This window comes from Sturnira hondurensis, unplaced genomic scaffold (assembly GCF_014824575.4).
Source record: "Sturnira hondurensis isolate 20B ecotype Veracruz unplaced genomic scaffold, ASM1482457v3 Scaffold0004998, whole genome shotgun sequence".
Taxonomy (NCBI): domain Eukaryota; kingdom Metazoa; phylum Chordata; class Mammalia; order Chiroptera; family Phyllostomidae; genus Sturnira; species Sturnira hondurensis.
Genome location: NW_028077629.1, coordinates 6,676,685 through 6,695,949, shown reverse-complemented (window position 1 = coordinate 6,695,949; position 19,265 = coordinate 6,676,685). Strand labels below are relative to the sequence as shown.

Genomic DNA, 19,265 nt, shown 5'->3' with positions numbered 1-19,265 from the left:
TGTCAGAGAAAGGGGGTCCTGAATGCAGCTGATGAAGATGAAAGAAAGCATGAGTCAGGGGCAAAAGCAGAGCCAGAAGCACATCAGACTGGTCAGAAATTGGCAGCGGAGTCAAAGACCAGACAGTCACACTAAACAGGAATTTCATAACAAAGCACTCTGATCACTTGGACTGGGCCTCTGGCCCTCACTGTGTTTTTCTCTGCATGGTCAAGGGCTGGATAACTGGGGAAGGTGCTTGCTTCCTGGTGCCCCACTTGTTTCATTTAGGGTCACCACTGTTCTCAGTCTAGTTACTCAGATACCAATGAGCTAATTCTGCCCTCATTTCATGGCTATTACATGAGTTTTGGGGTCAAAAATACTCAGATTCAAACCTCATATTCACTATTATTAAATACGGGCAATTCAGTTAAACCCTTTGTGTGTGTGTATGTGTGTGTATGTGTGTGTGTGTAGGTGTATGTGTGTATATATATATATATATATATATATATATATATATATATATATAGACTGTGACTCTTTCTGTCATATTCTAATTTACTGAACTTTTGGATTGTTTTAAAATCTTTTAGTTCATACTCAGTGACCAAATAGATTTTGTTTTTACTTTGAAGATGTAAGTTAAAAAAAGTGACATAAAGGCAATAAAGAGATAAATCCTGTTTCTTGTTCATTGTTTACTTTGATGCATTGAATGAGAACAAATAAAGTAAGATATTAGTTCTAACTAGAAAGTGAAGTTAGCATCTAAAAAAAAACCCTCACAACTCCTAACAAGTTAGAAGTCTCAAGAGAAAGAAATAAATGACAATGAAGTACTGCAGGCATGTATATAACTCTCTTTTAATGCCTGGTTACAATATCTCTAATTTGTACAAGTGACCAGCAATTCCCTGCGGTTTGAAACATACTAGAGACTAATAATAGGAGATTGGCATTCTTATATTTTTAAATAAATTTTTCATTGCAAATACATGAAAGTTAAGTAGATGTCTAAAATTTGGATAACAGAATTTAGAAACTCTCAAAAAATAAGTTACTAAAGGCAGACAGTAATAAAGAGAAATGTAATAAAAGAAATTGATTTTATTGTACAAAATTTTCTATTTGTAGCTGCTTAGAGTAACATTTTTAAAAATCTTCAAATTCAGATATCAGGTTTATTAGTCTTACTCCCTAATTTATTTTATTTTATATCTTCCTTTTGCTCCTTTTAAAAAAGTTGTTGACATTATTTTTTATTGTTGACACTACATAATTTATTTTATTCAACTGTTACTATGAAAATTCTTTCATTATTAAAAAGTTTGTCTTCTCAGCTTTTGCCTACATAGCAAGTTTAAACAATTCTTTTAAAAATAAAATAAAGTATAGTAAAATTATGGACAAAAATTAAGGAGGGTGGAAATGGGAGGGAGGTGGGGAGCACTGGGGGGGGGTCTGGGATAGGAGTAAAAGGCAGAAAACTGTACTTGAACATCAATTAAAATAAATTAATAAAATAAAATAAAATGGTTAATACTAAAAACAAAACAAACAAACACACAAAAACAATATTGCCCTGGCTAGTGTGGCTCAGGTGGGTGGAGCATCATCCCCTAAACCAAAAGTTGGCGTGTTCCATTGCAGGGCAGGGAGCACACCTGGGTTGAGTGTCCAGTTTCTGGTAGGGGTGCCTATGACAGTCAGCTGAGGGTGTTTCTCTCTCATGTTGCTGTTTCCCTCTCTCTCTGCCCCTCACTCTCTTTCTAAAAGCAATGAAAAAATTATCCTTGGGTGAGAATAAAAAATACATCTTATATGTTTATCCTTTCATTTATCTGTATGGGCTAATATTCTGACTGGTGGTGTATTTCATATTCATGTATACCATCTCTTTCTTACTCTCTCACTAACTCATTAGCTCACACAGTAAACCACAGAATATCTCTAATTTGGCTTGAACCTTCAAATTGGATTAATGTTTCTCTGGGCTCCAACAGGTTTACTCAAGGTTCTAACAGAAAGCCTTTTTTAGGGTTAAGATAATTAGAAAGATAGACGCTATTGCTACATGGCAATGATTTCATTTCCTTTTCAGTATCAGTCAAAAACGTTTTGTCTAAAAAAACAGTCATAGGAAATCAGAAGTTCACCTTCACAATTACTTAAATTTAACAAAATGGATTTTCTCACACACACTTGAAAAGGTATATGCAAAATAAGACCAACTTTCTGGAGGGAAATTTGGAAGTTTATCTGTTAGATTAATTCCATATCTAGAAATGTAGTTAATTGAGGAAAATCAGAGATGTGTACACATATTTCTGGAAAACATAGTAAATATAATATCTTACCGTAACAAATTGGCACATCTAAAATACCTAATACTGTGAAATTAAATAGTCATTAGATTTGGCTATATTATAAAATACAGCACTTAATTATTTTAAAATTAATATGTAGGAATATGAAAATATGCTTATGATATAAAGTTAAGTAAAAAAATAAAAAACATTATAAACCCATTTTGGAAGGATATATGCCAAAATTTTCCCTGTAACTATTAATAAGATAGGATTAAAGGAAAATTTATATTCTATTTTATACATTTGTTTTCTACAATAAACATAAATGACATATATAATAATAAAATGATAAATGATACAAGTATATATAAAATTTATAGTATAAGTGCTCATAGTCTGTTATGAGCACCAGAACTTCACTGACAGATAGCTGCATATTACAGTATGTGTAATATTCTTGAATAGCTCAAGCTCACATGTCCTTCAGATATACTACTCTTCCGTGTTCTAATAATTTTACTTATTTTGCTATTATCTGCTTAGTCACCCAAGATACAATTTAAAATTCATAGTGACCTGTTTCCCTTTCATTATTCAAAAATAGTTATTTCCTAAGTCCAATATATCATTTCTCCTAAATGGCTGTTGAATGTATCTTCTACTTAAACCAATAGCACCTATAGAAAAAACTTCAATGTTCTAAACATGTTACAGAAAGTTTACAAATATCAGTACATGTTGAACTTACTCTTTCGGAGAGTCCAACTCAGTCCTGTGTTCCACCACATGCAATTCTTTACCATTTCCTAAGCAAGAATTGCTGTTCCCTTTAAAACTCATACATAAAGGAGCAAACATGTCTCCTCTTTGCTGACTTCTCCTCTGACTATTCCTTGGACAGTTAACTAAGACATTTTTATCATTCCCCGAATGTTTCCCACAACCTGCTTTTGAAGAACTCAGCATACTGGATTGTAATTATTTGCTTTGGGTAAGTTCTCTTTGCTGGATTGCAGTCTTCTCTTTAGAAAGGACCATCCTTCAAATCTTCCATTTGGATCTCCTTTCATGTTTCTAATATTAACAGAGGGTAAACCATATGGCAGACATTTAATTTGTTTTTAACTGTATAACATTATTTTGATTGTCACTCCGTGTTATGCTAAATTTAAAGTAGAAATTTCTACCAATCCATTAATAAATATATCTATTTCACTTTAACCCCTGTTTATATAATACTTAGAAATAATGTTGCTTCTATTTAATAGTCAGAAAAGAAGCCCATCTTTAACTAAGGAGGATACCTTGTATTATCAAGATATTTATAACAACTTTGGTAAGGAAATCTGTCTTTGCTGAAAATCTATGAGGATTTTGCCAGACTCTTTAAGAAGTATTTAATTTTATTTAATACCTTACTTAAAGATGAAGAAATTGAAGCCCCCCAAATTTAAATAACTTAGATAAGATCTTATAGCCAATGAGGATTTGATTTACCTACAACAGAATCCAATTTTGTACCATTAGAAAACCATTTCCCTTAAATCAATAGAAAACTTATTGTCATAAATAATACACACTTATTTGAGTGGATATTACATGGGTACATGGGTGTTTTCTGAACTAAATCACAGAACTATTCCAGAAGTAAGAAATTTTATAACAGAAATTATAAAATGACTCTAGTATTTGTAGGAAATACTACCCAGCTAAACAGTAAAAGTCTGAGATGGCACTGAATTTTCTTGTTTCCCCTGTGTAGCTGCTATAGAAGAGATATTTGACAAGGTATCTCAAGATCCTTAGGGTTAATACCAAGAAATACAGGCTAGATGTTAATGTAATTAAGGGGATTAGAAAATGCTTGTCTCATTACACTTAGAATTTATTAATGGATTGCTCCCAATCTGTTGTAGTTTTATTACTTCTTTGAATGAAGAATTAACATAGGCACTTATTATAATGCAGATAAGATTGTTGATGGGACAAAAATACACTGGAGAAATGAGCAGGGTGAAATGACATATAGAGAGATTAGAAGATTGGACTAAGTCTTTAAAAATTGCATGTAAAAAGAATTAATATACATTTTTACCCTTGGTTCCAAAAATCCAAGTAGCTTATTAGGAAAAGATATAGGAGAAAATGGAGAAAGTAGGAAAAAAAAGATTGGTTGTTTTCTTTCAATTAGTAGCTTAAGGTAAATCAATAGATAGTATGGCTCATCTCAAATAAAACCAAGAGAAGGAAAAATATTTCCTGCCTAAATTAATATTGTTTTAAATGAATTATTTCCACTAATAAATGCAGAATCTTTCAGGTTTTAGCAGCTAGTAGCAAATAAAGGCTCTCTAGGTGGAGAAGGGTACAATAGAACAGACCTATGAGATTGCCAGTTCATTTCTTTCTTTTCTCCAGAACTCAGCCACTGCGAGTACGTACAGCAGCTGCCATGAAGTTGGGCGCCGCTGTGCAGTGCTCCCCTCTAATCTAAGCAAGGACAGCAGTGCTTATTTTGTATGTGCATCACAAAACAATGTTGTTGGAATTTTCAGGTATTTTATTGAACACTAAGAGAAAACAAGAGAAATTATCAGAGACTTGAAGAAACGTAGAAACAGTATGAATCAAGATTAGAGCCCAAGGCTCAAATTCTGTCTCAGCCTGCAGATTGTTCCATACAAAATTATTTTTTTAGCAATGCGAAGAATTATTTACAAAGAAGAAAAGTGTCCCAAAGGGTTTAAAAAAGTATCTCCTAATATTTTAAAATTTTTGTCTATATAACCCAAGGATAATGAATGTATTTTTGCATGTATTGTGTGAGTATGTATACAGGACTGTGTACATGTGAACTGTGTATTTGGAGAAAGAGACTGAAATTATATACTATACTTCCATAGGAATATAGAAATGTGTTTTATATTTTGAAATTCTTCTGAATTTTAAAGTTTTTAAATATTTTCTTTATGGTTAAAATTAGTTTTCCTAAAGATGGTTGTGTGTATATATAGATAGTCACATATATATAGTCATTTATGTGTAAACATATGTGTATTTGTATGTGCATGTGTATACAAACTGATATGTATATGTTGTATCCAAATTAACAAAAATGTCAAGTGTCTAAGTGTCAAAAATTGGAGCCCTGGCTGGTGTAGCTCAGTGGATTGAGCGCGGGCCTGCGAACCAGACGGTTCCAGTTCGATTCCCAGTCAGGGCACATGCTGGGTTGCAGGCCAGTTCTCTGCAGGGGCCGGTTCCCAGCAGGGGATGCACGAGAACAACCATACATTGATGTTTCTCTTCCTCTCTCCTTCCCTTCCCCTCTAAAGATAAATAAATAAAATATTTTAAAAAAATTGGTATGTGATCAATGCAGATTATCATATTCTAGAATCAAAGAATAATTCTGAAATTTTAATTAATAAATTGATTATTTTAGTAACTTATTGTTTGGCTTTTAAGTGCAAGAGCAGTAATGTCTCAGCACTATGATGTGCAAGATTATTGTGTTAGTCACTACACTGAAGATTTGCAACAGTAAACTGCAGTGAGGTGTCTTTTGGCTAATTCTGCTTAGGCTTCTGCTCATGATATTACTGCTGCTTATCACATGTAATGAACAAGGGAAGCAAAGCTGATATTCACCTGTTAAATCACCTTTTCTACGATTAAAAAATTACCAAATAAGCCTTTTTTTGTTTGGCCAGGAAGCAAAAATAGTGAACTTTCTTTAAAAAATATTTTTTAAAATTCATTTATTGGATTTATTGGGGTGACATTGGTTAATAAAATTATATAGGTTTAAGGTATGCAATTCTATAATACATCATCTGTATAATGTATTGTGGGTTCACCACCCAACTATCCTCCCATGGCCATTTGTCTCCACTTTACCCTCTTCTACCTGCCCCAACTCCCCTTTCCTCTGGTAATCGCCATACTGTCATCTGTACCTAGGAGAGCTTTATCTTTTTTTTTCCCTTTTTTTTGCTTAATCCCTACACTTCTGGAAATATATCTGAAGAAACCCCAAATACTAATTCAGAAGAATATATGCACCCCTACGTTCATTGAAGTGTTTTTTATAATAGCTAAGATTTCAAAGCAGCCTAAGTGCTCATCGGTAGATGAGTGGATAAAAAAGCTGTGGTACATTTACACAATGGAATTCTACTTGGTTGTAAAAAAGAAGGAAATATTACCCTTTGTGACTGCATAGATGGACCTGGAGAGTATTGTGCTAAGTAAAATAAGTCAGTCAGAGAAAGGCAAGTGCCATATGATTTCACTTATATGTGGAATCTAATAAACAAAATAAACTAACAAACAAAATAGAAACAAACTCATAGATACAAAGAATTAGTCTTGACAGCTGTCAGAGGGGAGGGGGTTGGGAAAAGGTGAAAAAGATGAAGGGATTAAGCAAATAGGCCTTTTTATTGCAAAATTTAAGGCCGATAAAAATTTATTGCAAAATTTAAGGCCAAATAAGAATTAATTAATTAAACACTAGCGTTTTTAGAGGTGGTTTAGCATACTGTTGTGCATCCTAAGGCCCCAAACAATTCCATAAAAATAAAAACATATTCTGACCTAGTCTTTATTTTTGATTTATTAGTATTAAAATTATTTATAACATTTTTGTAGCTCCAAAAGAACATAATGTTCTTTCTAAAATTTATCTATGTAATATATTTTATGTTAACATTCATAAAGGTCAATTTATTTTACTATTTCAAAGTTCTTAACAGGGTTTATGTAAATATAATTGAGAACTTTCACAACTATTTAATTTTTATTCAGTTTTACTACTGCAATTATATATATATATATACTTCAAATTAACTAATAAAATTTTATTGTTGAAAATATTTCCACTTAATTACCTATATGTGCAAGTGAATAATGAGACATTAACAATAAATCCGATGTATATATGGTCCGTCCAGATGTTATCCAACCATATAATATTAAAAATAGAAACAGCTGCTCCACTTTATTTTCCTGAATCTCATCAACAGTCTGAAATCTCTTCCCTTTCAAAGGTGATTTTAGTTTTGGGGAAAGCCAGGAGTCATAGGATGCCAAATCTGGATTGTAGTGGGGCTGAGCCACCTGGGTGATTTGATGTTTCACCAAAAACTCTGTATTAGACAACAAGATGCATGAGTGGGCGTGTTGCCATGATGAAACTGCCAATTACCAGTTGCCCATAGCTATGGCTTTCTGAATCATCTGAATAGTTCCCCAAGTGGAATGTCCAAACTTAACACAAAATTTGATGTGGATTCGTTGTTCTACTTGCTCAGTCATTTTGAATGCAATGGTCACACAGTACACGTGCTCACTCAATGGCATCCACTGCCCACTCTGACTAATACGGTAAAGTCATCATTGTTCACGCATGCACATTCCAGTCCACTCTCCCTGGCTGCCGGATTACACTGATGTCACACAAACCATTCTTGTTATATTAACAGTGGCTAGACCTTTTCCAGGTAGACCTTGTATTCTTGGTCCTTATTCATATCATTAATTTTATTTGCTTATATATGATGGTATTTTATCTGATTGCATTACTTATGCACATGTTGATTATACCAGAAGTAATGTTGCTGCACGCATTTATACTTCCAAAGGGTAAGACTAAATATGAATCCAAATATTAGATTTTGGCCAAATGCAGAGGCCCAAACCAAACTGTGATGCATCCTTAAATTATATCCATCTTTTGGCAATAGTACCTCAAATCACCATGGGAATTGGATGACACTGCTCCAAGACAGAAATAACCAAAATTTCTTAGATTAATAGCATTTCTTAACATAACACTAGGGGCCTGAAAATATTTACCTGATTGATTACACACGCACATATACACATATATATATCCTGTATATGTATACACATATATCATATATACACACACACATATATATATCCTGAAGCCAATGTATATCATTTCAATGTTTTATTCATTTATTTACTATGTACTATTCTTTTTTGCATTTAAGATTTTAAAAAATACTAAACTACAAAGTTGTAGAATAAATTTTATTTTTTAATCTTTCAATGAACTTTTCATTGGCCTTCTTCCCTGACATGGGATGCCCCACTTCTGCTTCCTTTAATGCCTCAAAACTTTGGTGTCATTGACATCAGACACCAGTTTGCAGTCCACCATCCTGTGAGTTGTGGTCTTTCAGATAGTTTGTAAGGAGGGGCTCTTGTCCGGGGCATCAACAAGATTGAAGTCCTTCTCTTCTTCCAATAGGCTGTGGTATGTGGCAATCTCAGCCTCCAGCTTGACCTTGGTATTCAGCAGGACCTTGCACTTCTGGGCCTGGCACTGGCCCCCTTCCCAGGTCTGGGCCAGCTCTGACTCCAGGTGCAGCAGGGTCCCATTGAGCTGTTCCATCTGCATGGTATAGAAGGTCTCCACCTCCCTCAGGCTCTTCTCCAAACTGAGCTTCAGATTCCTCATTGAGTCCAGGTTGATCTCCAATGACTGGACCATATGTCTCAGCTCTGTGAGTGTCCTCTCAGCAGCACCTACCTCAGCAGTCTGTGAGGTGACCACTGTGGTGCTCTCTTCAGTCTGATGGGACCAATACTTGTCCAGCTCCTCTCAGTTCTTTTAAGCCAGTTTGTCATACTGGGCCTGGATGTCTGCCATGATTTTGCTGAGGTCCTGAGATTTGGGAGCATCCAACTCCACAGTCAACCCAGAATTGGCAGTCTGGTTTTGGAGACCATTTACTTCCTTCTTGTGGTGGTGTTCTTCTTCATGAAGAGCACCTCCTCCTTGAGAGCCTTGATCCTTGTCTCCAGCTGCAGCTGAGGGATACTGGTGTCATCAGTGACCTTTTGGACCCCATTGATGTCATTCTCCACAGACTGGCGCATGGCTGGCTCCGTCTCATACTTGACTCTGAAGTCATTAGCAGCAGGATGGGCATTGTCAATCTGCAGAATGATGCATGCATTGTCCACAGAATTTGCAAAGATCTGAGCCCTCGAGTCTTCAATGGTCTTGAAATAATGCCCCCAGTCTTCAACCTGGGGTCCCTTCTTCTCTAAGTGTTCTGGATTTTGATCTCCAGTCTCCCATTATCAGCCTCCAGGCTTCTCACCTTCTCCAGGTAGGAGGCCAGGTGGTCATTCAGGCATTGCATAGTCTCTTGCTCTGGATGCCCCCTGTGCCCACCAGACCCCCAGTCATCACTGCAGCCAGGCTCCTGGATCCCCAGCTGCCCAGTATGCTGGTGGAACAAAACACGGAGATCCAAGAGACCAAGCCCCCTGCACCTGCATAGACACTGGCTGTGCTGCTGGCCAGCCAACCCGGTAGCTGGGTGACTGTGTGGAGCCCAGGATCCAGTAGCTTGTGGAGAAGCTGGAGCATGTTCTGAAGCTCATGTTGTTCAAGGAGGAAGGTGAGAAGCCAAGACTCAGGCTGGTGTTCCCAGAATAAACTTTATTCATAAGGCTTCTATAATGGGAGGTTGAAACTTTCTTTCAAGGAGACTTGAGTTGGGGTAGTGAACACACAATATCATATACAGATGATATACTATAGAATTGTACACATAAAGCTTATATAATTTTATTTACCATGCCACCCCAATAAATTCAATAAAAAGTTAAAGACTTAATATACAACCATTAAAACAACTTTCTTTTTACCTAAGCAACATCAATATATTGTCATCCTGAAAAGACATAAATAATTCTTATTAGTTCTGAAGTACTATTTGTAAAAGCTTGTACTCTGAATTCTCTTGGAATCCTTATTTGGACAATTTGAAAACCTCACTGAAAGCCAGTTTTTAAACACAGTTCTAAGGGGTTACTGTTTGACACTTGGCTTTTTGTGGTTGCTTGACCCAGGAATATTTTCAAAAGGCTGTATTCACTGTGATTATTGACCTGGATTGGTTTAAGTGCTAGCTTGACATGGCTCAGTATTGTAGCAGCGTTCCGAAGTCCTTGCCCCGTGGGCACACAGCCTGCTTTCAGAAGGCTCAGCACAGAGAGTGAACGAAACCACCTCATCCTGTTGTATGTGGCTTTCAGTACATGTCCTGCAAATTCATTATAACTGCATTTGTGCTCCAGATCTTGCCAAGTGACCTATTTGGCAGTGACCAAGTGAACTCATGTGGGAATGTGGCTTCTGCTGTAACAGGATGACAGCATTTTTTAGTAAATCTAAATATCTTCTTTTAATTAATTAATTAATTTATTTATTTATTTAATTCTTGTTCAAGTACAGTTTTCTTATATTCCCAGCCCTGCCCCCCCAGTGCTCCCCATCTCCCTCCCATTTCCACCCCCCACCTTAGTTATTGTCCATGTGTCCTTTATACTTGTTCATGTGATTTTCAATGAACATTGGTCCTGAGATCAAAATAGTTGAATAGATTATCTACATATTATCTCATTTTAGTTTCTACANTCAGTATTGTAGCAGCGTTCCGAAGTCCTTGCCCCATGGTCACACAGCCTGCTTTCAGAAGGCTCAACACAGAGAGTGAATGAAACCACCTCATCCTGTTGTATGTACATGTCCTGCAAATTTATTATAACTGCATTTGTGCTCCAGATCTTGCCAAGTGACCTATTTGGCAGTGACCAAGTGAACTCATGTGGGAATGTGGCTTCTGCTGTAACAGGATGACAACATTTTTTAATAAATCTAAATATCTTCTTTTAATTAATTAATTAATTGATTTATTTATTTAATTCTTGTTCAAGTACAGTTTTCTGTCTTATATTCCCAGCCCTGCCCCCCCAGTGCTCCCCATCTCCCTCCCATTTCCACCCCCCACCTTAGTTATTGTCCATGTGTCCTTTATACTTGTTCATGTGATTTTCAATGAACATTGGTCCTGAGATCAAAATAGTTGAATAGATTATCTACATATTATCTCATTTTAGTTTCTACATTGGGTTTATATTCATTTGGCCAAGGCTAGGTTTTCTCTCCATTGTCCATAGAATCTCCATCTTCTCTTTGTGTATTGCAGAAGTGCTGTAATCAAGTGCAAGGTTTAGCATGCCCTTAATTAGTTTGCAAATAAGAAAAGTAACCGACATCTTTCAGGACCTTGCCTGTCCCAAAACAACCCATGAAGGGCAGGAATAATAAGACAATGGGGGGAAAAGATCCAAAAGTAAATTTGAAAAAATACCTAAAGAGATGTCCAGAAAGTAATTGTTACATTATATTAGAGAGACATTCATTACCTTTAAAATTATTTTAGAATTGAAACTTCATATTTCACACACACACAAAATTCCAAAATCTTATATAGTCCAGATATTGTTTATAGATGTGAATGTATGATCAATCATTATTTCAACATAAATAGCTAAATGTTTAAGTATTTTATATAAAGTTACATTTATAAAGCTCATTAATTTTTCTCTAAACAAATTCAAATACACTACAAAAACCAGATATTGTACATTTTCTCTTTAACTTAATCATTATTTATTTTTAGAATAGAAGAAGCAGTTGATTTATTTTTGGTTTTGTCCTAGTTATAATCTATCAATGTAAAATAAAAATTTTTGTTATGAAAAGGAAAAACCTTTTTTCCTTTTCATAACAGACAAAAAGAAAAAGAAAAACTTTTTTTCTTTTTTCATATTCTTCTGCAGTAACAAAATTTAAAAAATATCAGCTACTATTTTTAGAAAAAAGTCAAACCATTTCTGAGAAATTAATAACTTAGCAGCATTAAAAAGATCCAGAAATGAATATTAGGGAAAATTCTGTAATTTGCAATAAAATGTTTATTATTTTTAAGACTGATTATTTTATATTTAAGAAAATATTAGGTAGACTATTTTTTTCTTTACATGGCAGTTTTGACACAAGAATACCTACATATTTAAAAGTAAAATGGTATCTAATTTGTGAACTTAAATATTCTTTCAGAAATATAACAAGTTGATATTTGGACTTTCCAGTTATTTTGTTTAAAAATATAAAAAGCAGTTAGATAATTTTGGAAAGATTGTAGTTATGTAGGATAATAAAACTAATAAAAATCAGACCACTTCACTGGGACCCATTAATGCTACTTTCCAACTAAATGGGCTGACATATAAGCTCAGGTAAAGCACATGAATCTGGAAATACTCTGGCAAATGGTGCTCCTGAGGCATAATAGCAGTGAATAGGCCACAGGATCTGCAAAAAGCTATGAATGTGTAGATTTTCAGCTTTCCCAAATACTAAGCTTACAATCTTGGACAGTTTATTTTTCTAATACTTAAAATACACATGACAATTCAGAATTTGATAACAATATATCATGTATCAAAAATATATGATAGTACATAGTAGATGGCCTACAAAATTAGTTCCCATATTATTACATTTCTAAAACCTTGAGAGGGGACTACAAGGTTAATATGATAGCCATTAAGGTTTGTAGCACTATATATTACTAATACTGATAATAACAATAACAATAAAATGATGATTTAGGAAAGGAGGGGGAGAGGTGGAGGAGAAGAACAAGTAAAAGTAGCCAGATTATTAGTGACTCTTTTGACTAATTCTGAGTTTGTTCAAATGGTTTTTATTTAATGTGTTACCTTTTGTATTATTTATGTGTAATTATACTGACATGAGATTTTAGGGGGCTGTATTAATCCTATTGGGCTGCCATAAAAAATACCACACACTGGATAGCTTAAATATTTATTTTTTCACAGTTCTGAAAACTGGAAGCCCAACAAGAAGGTGTCTACAGGTTTGGTTTCTGGTGAGACCTCTCTTTTTGGCTTATAGATTGGAGCTTTCTCACTGTACATTTCTAGATGTCCTTTCCTTTGTACACATGTAGTAATGTACCTTATGATTTTCATTAACCTTAATTATCTTCTTAACAAAATATATACGCATACCTATGTTTATGGCAGCACTACTTACAATAGCCAAGATTTGGAAACAGCCTAAGTGCCCATCAGTAGATAAGCGATCAAAAAGCTGTGGTACATTTACACAATGGAATACTACACAGCAGTAAAAAAGAAGCAGCTCTCCGTTTGCAACAGCATGGATGGACCTGGAGAAAATTACGCTAAGTGAATTAAGCCAGTCAGTGAAAGGAAAATATCATATAATCTCACTATCTCACTTATATATGGAATCTAATGAACACAATAAACTAACAAATAAAATAGTAACAGAAGCTTAGATACATAAAACAGACTGACATTGGCCAGAAAGAATGGGGGTGGATAAAAGATGGTGAGGGGGTTAACCAAAGAACGTTTATGCATACCCTGTGGACATGGAAAACAGTATGGGGACTGACTTGGGGAGGGGTGAGGGTAGGTCTGGGAGGGGGTGGGAAAAGGGAGACAAAGTGGGAACAATATTAACAGCATAAGCAATAAAAAATTTAAAAATATATAATTATGAAAATGTAAAAAAAGATTATTTTCATGGTCCTTTTGATATCTAGCATTTCTTAATGGTTCTTTCTTAGAATTTCCATCTTCTGCTTTTACTACCTATCTTTTCTTGCATGCTGTCTACTTCATCCATTAAGTCAGTCGTCTGCTACCCCAAAGAGTGTCATCACTAGAAGCCAATCATCGGCATCCTGATCTCAGACTTCTGTCCTCCTGAATAATACAGATTGATTTGATGTTTACCAACTGACATTTAAGATTCTAAGTTTTTTAGTCTCTGATTCAATTTCTTATTTTGAACTATTCTGATTTAAATGGCAAATCCAAGTTAGTATACTACAAAATTAGAAAGACATATGTGAAAGATAACATTATGGACTTATGAGGAAAGTTTTTACACTTTGCACAATTATGTACAAGTGGTCTTAAGTGTCTAAGGGTGATAACTTGTGATAAGACCTAAGCTGGGGTGATGGTCGTCTTAGCAACAGCCAGCACAGCTTGAGGTTAGAGCAATTCAACTGAGTGAATCTATAATGGTGCTTAGCAAATAGACACTTGTTTCATAACACTTGGCCTTGCAGTTATTTTTCTCTAATTTTAGATTATTTTCTTTCAACCAGGTTTCTAACAAAGTAATTGTGACCTAAAGAATGATAAGTCACAAAGCCAAGGATATCTATTTCTGAAAATTAACTGTGCTTTGAATAAAAGCCTTTAAGACAGTGAATGAGCTAGCCTCCAAATTTATATTGGTTTATCCAACTCTGACTCCAATTTTAAAAGTTGAAACAGTAAAGGCAACAATTCTGTGTCTTTGTTAAGCTTAAGGGTTATTTATTTATTTATGTTTGCTAAGTGTTGATCAGCAACATAATAGGTAGTTAGAACTGAGAAAACTTACAGGATAGATCATTTTTATAGTGAAAATAGAAAATGCTAGGCAGAGAGAGGGGTTGTGGGCAGACCCAAAACAATGGGCAAATTAATGGCTGCATCTGTGGTGGCTAGGTCCATATAGCTTATTAAAATATTATTGTAAAGTTATACTGTTTTAGGTATAACTTACTGTCTCTATGAAAAAAAAAATAACTTTCCTCCTCCTTTAGGAACTTTTTTTCAAGAAATTAATTTTACATTTCAATTGAACTTTGGTCAGTTTGATAGTTTCTGATCACAGATAGACTACAGAGTGTCCAAAGTTGGGGCAGGAAAATTACACACACACATTTGTATGTCTGTATATATGTATGCATGTATATGCGTATGTATTTTATTTTGCTTCTCTTTAATCATCAATTTTGATATTTTATATTACAAAATGGGTTTTTACCTTAGTAGAGAAAGTCATTTGTTTTTTAAACCAAGAGCAGTCAGACGACAGAGTCCTGGCCAATGATATATGAATCAGTGGGTAGAAGTCAGTGGGTGGGGCTTGCTCAAAGTTTTTAAAAACATCTGCTTTTGCTGGTTTGTTCAAATGAAATTATAATCAGAGAAATAATTTCACCATCCAAAACTAATTAAAGAACATCAGAAGGCTCTCCTTAAGAAAAAATAAATCAGCACTTAAAATGAAAATCTAATGTTTAATAGGCAAGAAAAGAGCCTGGGGGAAATGTCAAGTGGTGGGTTTGTGACCATTTACTAAAGCGGAGAATAATCCATTAGACTTGAGGAAGTATGTGGCAAAAAGTTTTCCCACAGGGAAATTCTTTCATATGAAGATATTAATTCTGCTTTTCAAAATCTTATTTTATTATTTATTTTTTGTGCTTTATACTTGCTCTTCTTGCTGAAGTTTGAATTCTCACAGTCCACGTGTTCTCAGAATGTATCAAGTAGCTATCCCCTACCCTCCCAAATTTGTAGCCATGGAAATGATTATATTTCAGTTATATTGCCAAAATAGTTGAGTCATGGCTCTACCTAGTGTTTGATTTATGAATTCTTTCTTCAGCTTGTGTGGTAAATCATGTCTATGGAATTTTAGCTTCCTTTTTTTTCACAAAAGAGGCAAGTCAACTAAGTGAAAGTTAGAAATGAAAGAATACATTGGTGTAATGATGATTGGGTGTAGAGTTTTTCTACCAGCGACCTGAGCAGTGTTAGCAGCACAGTTTGGCTCTGTTAGGAACTTTGCTCTAAGGGAATGGGCATCCTGTACTGCTTGCTACTCAGTGCCCTGGTGCCAGCCACCTGCACCCAGTATTGTAGTCTAGTGCTGGGGTTCTGGGGGAACAAACAAATCAGTTCTTTTATCTAATTTATTGAACTGAAAAAAGAACTGCTGCTTTTGCAGTTAAAATCCAACTGTAATTTAAGATGAAATCTGTAGCTTTTTTTTTCCATTTTTTCATTCACCAACAAGAAAGTCACTATAATAATTGCCTAGTAAAAATTAACCCCAAAATATAGTGGTTTAAAACAAACTATTTATTTAGCACTCACATCTACAAATTGGCAATGGGGCCTGGGCTCAGCTGGATGGTTTTCTGGGTTAGTCATGTGTGAACGGTCTGTCGCTGGCTCGGTAGCGGGCCGGTTAGTTCAGGATTGCCTCAGCTGGGAAAGCTGTTTTCTTCACATGGCCTTCACTTGCCTCTGTGGCTAGCCTGGCCCTGTTCACATGATGATGACAGAGTTCTGAAAGACAGGGTTACATGCAAGGCCTCTTGAGATCTAGGATTGGAAAATGGCACAGTGTCAGTCCTCCTACATTTTCTTCACCAGGTCCGCCCAGCTAGGCATACTTCAGAGATGTCACAGGTTCAGTTCCAGGCCACCGCAATAAAATAAGTATTGCAATTAAGATAGTCAGAATGTTTTTTTGCTGGTAAAGGTACTTGTCTTAAAATTGTGAAAAAATTCAACATCTGTAAAGCACAATAAAGTGAAGCTCAATAAAATGAAGTATGCCTGTACAGAGTTAAGGAAATAGCTTCCATGGTTGGTGGGAGGAGTTGAAAATCAATTTGACAAGGGCGTGGATACAGAAGATGTGGAGTGTGGTCCTTTTGCTAACTACCACACTTGAGATTGTCCAGGAGGACTGCAAGTTAATACTAGGAAAACTGATCTTGGTTGAGGGCAGCAACTTGGCTAATACCACATTCAGGTAGCAGATTACTTATGTGGTGTGGAATGTATATGAGGCAAAGAAGAGCTTACTTGTCAATTTCTGTTTTGTTATCAGATTTTGCTCTTAAATTGCCTGGTGTTTTGTTGTTACTGTTTCATTGAGGGAAAATAAAAAATATTTCTGAAATGTGGAGCATGCAACTCTATACTTTAGTCAGCATTTAATAAAATATTTTTTAAAAGAAAGGAAAAGAGACACACATACAGACAATCAAGAGTGTTCTACTAGGTTAGCTTCATGTTGAAGATCTATCAAGTTTATAATTTATTCAGGTAGCACTTGTTTTTGGTATAATAACAAATTGGTACATTAGTCCATTGCATTCTCCTCTATTATTATTTTTTTCAAACAGGATACTGTGCTCAACTGAACCATGAAATAAATTATATTAAACGACAACAACAAAAATGTTTCAAAGTGTCATCTTTATTTTCATTTCTGATTGTTTAATTCTTTTTACAATTATTACTTTGATAGTGTAATGTTTTTATGAGACAAAGCAAATTAGCGTAATTTGACATAATGAAGGAATCAACGGCTTCAGTAAAAGGAGGGGTTACTGCACAAGTCTCCCAGTCCCATTCTTTTTCCAATGCAGTATTTAATTGACCCCAACAGGTTGCTGTGACACCGTCATTCTTTAGCCTGATAACATGAATTTGAACATGACCTGAAGTAGGTGTAGGAGTAAACTAAGCTAACAGCAGGGGAAGAGAATTCCAGCACCTGGAATGATCAAATTAGGCAGGTTATTGGTGTCCTTTGGAATAGCAAGCTGATCACTGTGGCTGGAGAAAATTGAGTTAGGGAAATAAAAGGGAGAGATTAGATTAGATGTTGATATTTTAGGCCTGCTATAATGAGTTTGACTTTTACTCTGAGATATGGGAAGACATTTATAGGATTTTGAGACAAGACTTAAATGATTTGTTTTATTTATAGAAGGATCACTTTGCTTGCTCTGTTGGAATAGACTATGTGTGTTGGGAAGTGGTAGTGAAGAGAAAGCTGTATGATAGAAGCTGGGAGACAAATTAGGAAATGTTCTTTTTTCTCCCAAATTTATTCCCTCTCCTTCTTCTAATCAGATCTATATATTAGACGTCTAATCTTTGCAAATATATTTCCTGGGACCCCTTGCTAACAGTTTTCAAGCTGAATTTGATTAAGGGAAACAATGTTTTGGAGATAGAGTCAGGAAAATGGAGAATGAGGGTAGTGCTCCCTCTCTCATGTGCTTTGGGTTGCTTCTCTAGCAGCTGCTGAACATGCTCCATGGCCTGTGCCTGCTGAGCAGTCATTCTGGTTGCCATTTTAGTTGAATGACCTTGGCTTTTAGTTTCCAGTAATACTACCTCTAGGAGTAGGTTAGTAGCTCCCTGTAGTAACTAATATCTGGATTATTGTAACTCCTCTGTTTGTTCTTTCAGATTAACATTTTTGTAATTAGCTCTCCAGAGTAAGCTCTGTTATTCCACTAGAACTTGGCTAGTAGAGTGGGCTATGACAATAGTCTTGACTAAAGGTGATAGTGGCTTAGAACAGGTCTGTAGCAATGAAAGTGCTGAGAAGTCATTAGATTCAAGACATACTTTGGAGGTAAAATCAATGATTTCTACAGGTTCTAAGACTGTGGTGAGAGAAATAGTCAGAAATGACTCTAGTGTTTTCCGTGCGAAATTAAAAATACCATAATTCCCATGAACTAAGATGAGATATAGGTGAAGAGAACAGTGAAAGGAATTTGGTATCCAGTGTTGGATATGTTTGAGATGTTGTCATTGGAGATGTCAAATCTTGTTGCACACACATGCACATATGCATCTGGTGTTCAGCAGAGGGATCCAAACTGGAGAGATGCATTTGGGAATTAACAGGTTTTCTAGTTATCTATTAAAAGTTATTAGACTAGAGAAGAGCATCCAGAAAATAAGCATATATATAAAAAAGAGAAGACTATAAAAGCTGAATAAGCATTTCATTTACCACACCTTCAACTATTTAAAATCTTATAAGTCATTGATGTCCAATACAACTTCCTGAAATGATGTAGATGTTCTATATCTGCACTATCTAATATAGTAGCTATATTGGTTTTATATTTCTACCAAATCATTTCTAACAAATGATCTCAAACTTGGTGACTTAAATAATACAAATTTAGTAACTTGCAGTTCTGCAAGTCAGAAGTCCAACTTGGTCTCACGACACTAAAATGAAGATATTGGCAGAGTTATATTTCTTTCTGGAGGTTCTAAAGGGGAATCCACCTCTTCAAAGCTTCCAAAGAACATCTGCATTCCTTGGCTTGGATACCTTTCTACAACTTCAAAGCCAGTAAAGCTTGTTGAGTTATTACATCTCGCTACTCTGATATCTCATTACTA

At 35.2% G+C, this 19,265-nt stretch overlaps 1 pseudogene; it reads right to left on the bottom strand.

The window, feature by feature from the left end:
* Positions 1 to 8,367: 8,367 nt before the first annotated feature.
* On the bottom strand, positions 8,368 to 9,750 carry LOC118987080 (keratin, type I cytoskeletal 18-like; annotated as a pseudogene).
* Between the last annotated feature and the right edge of the window lie 9,515 nt (positions 9,751 to 19,265).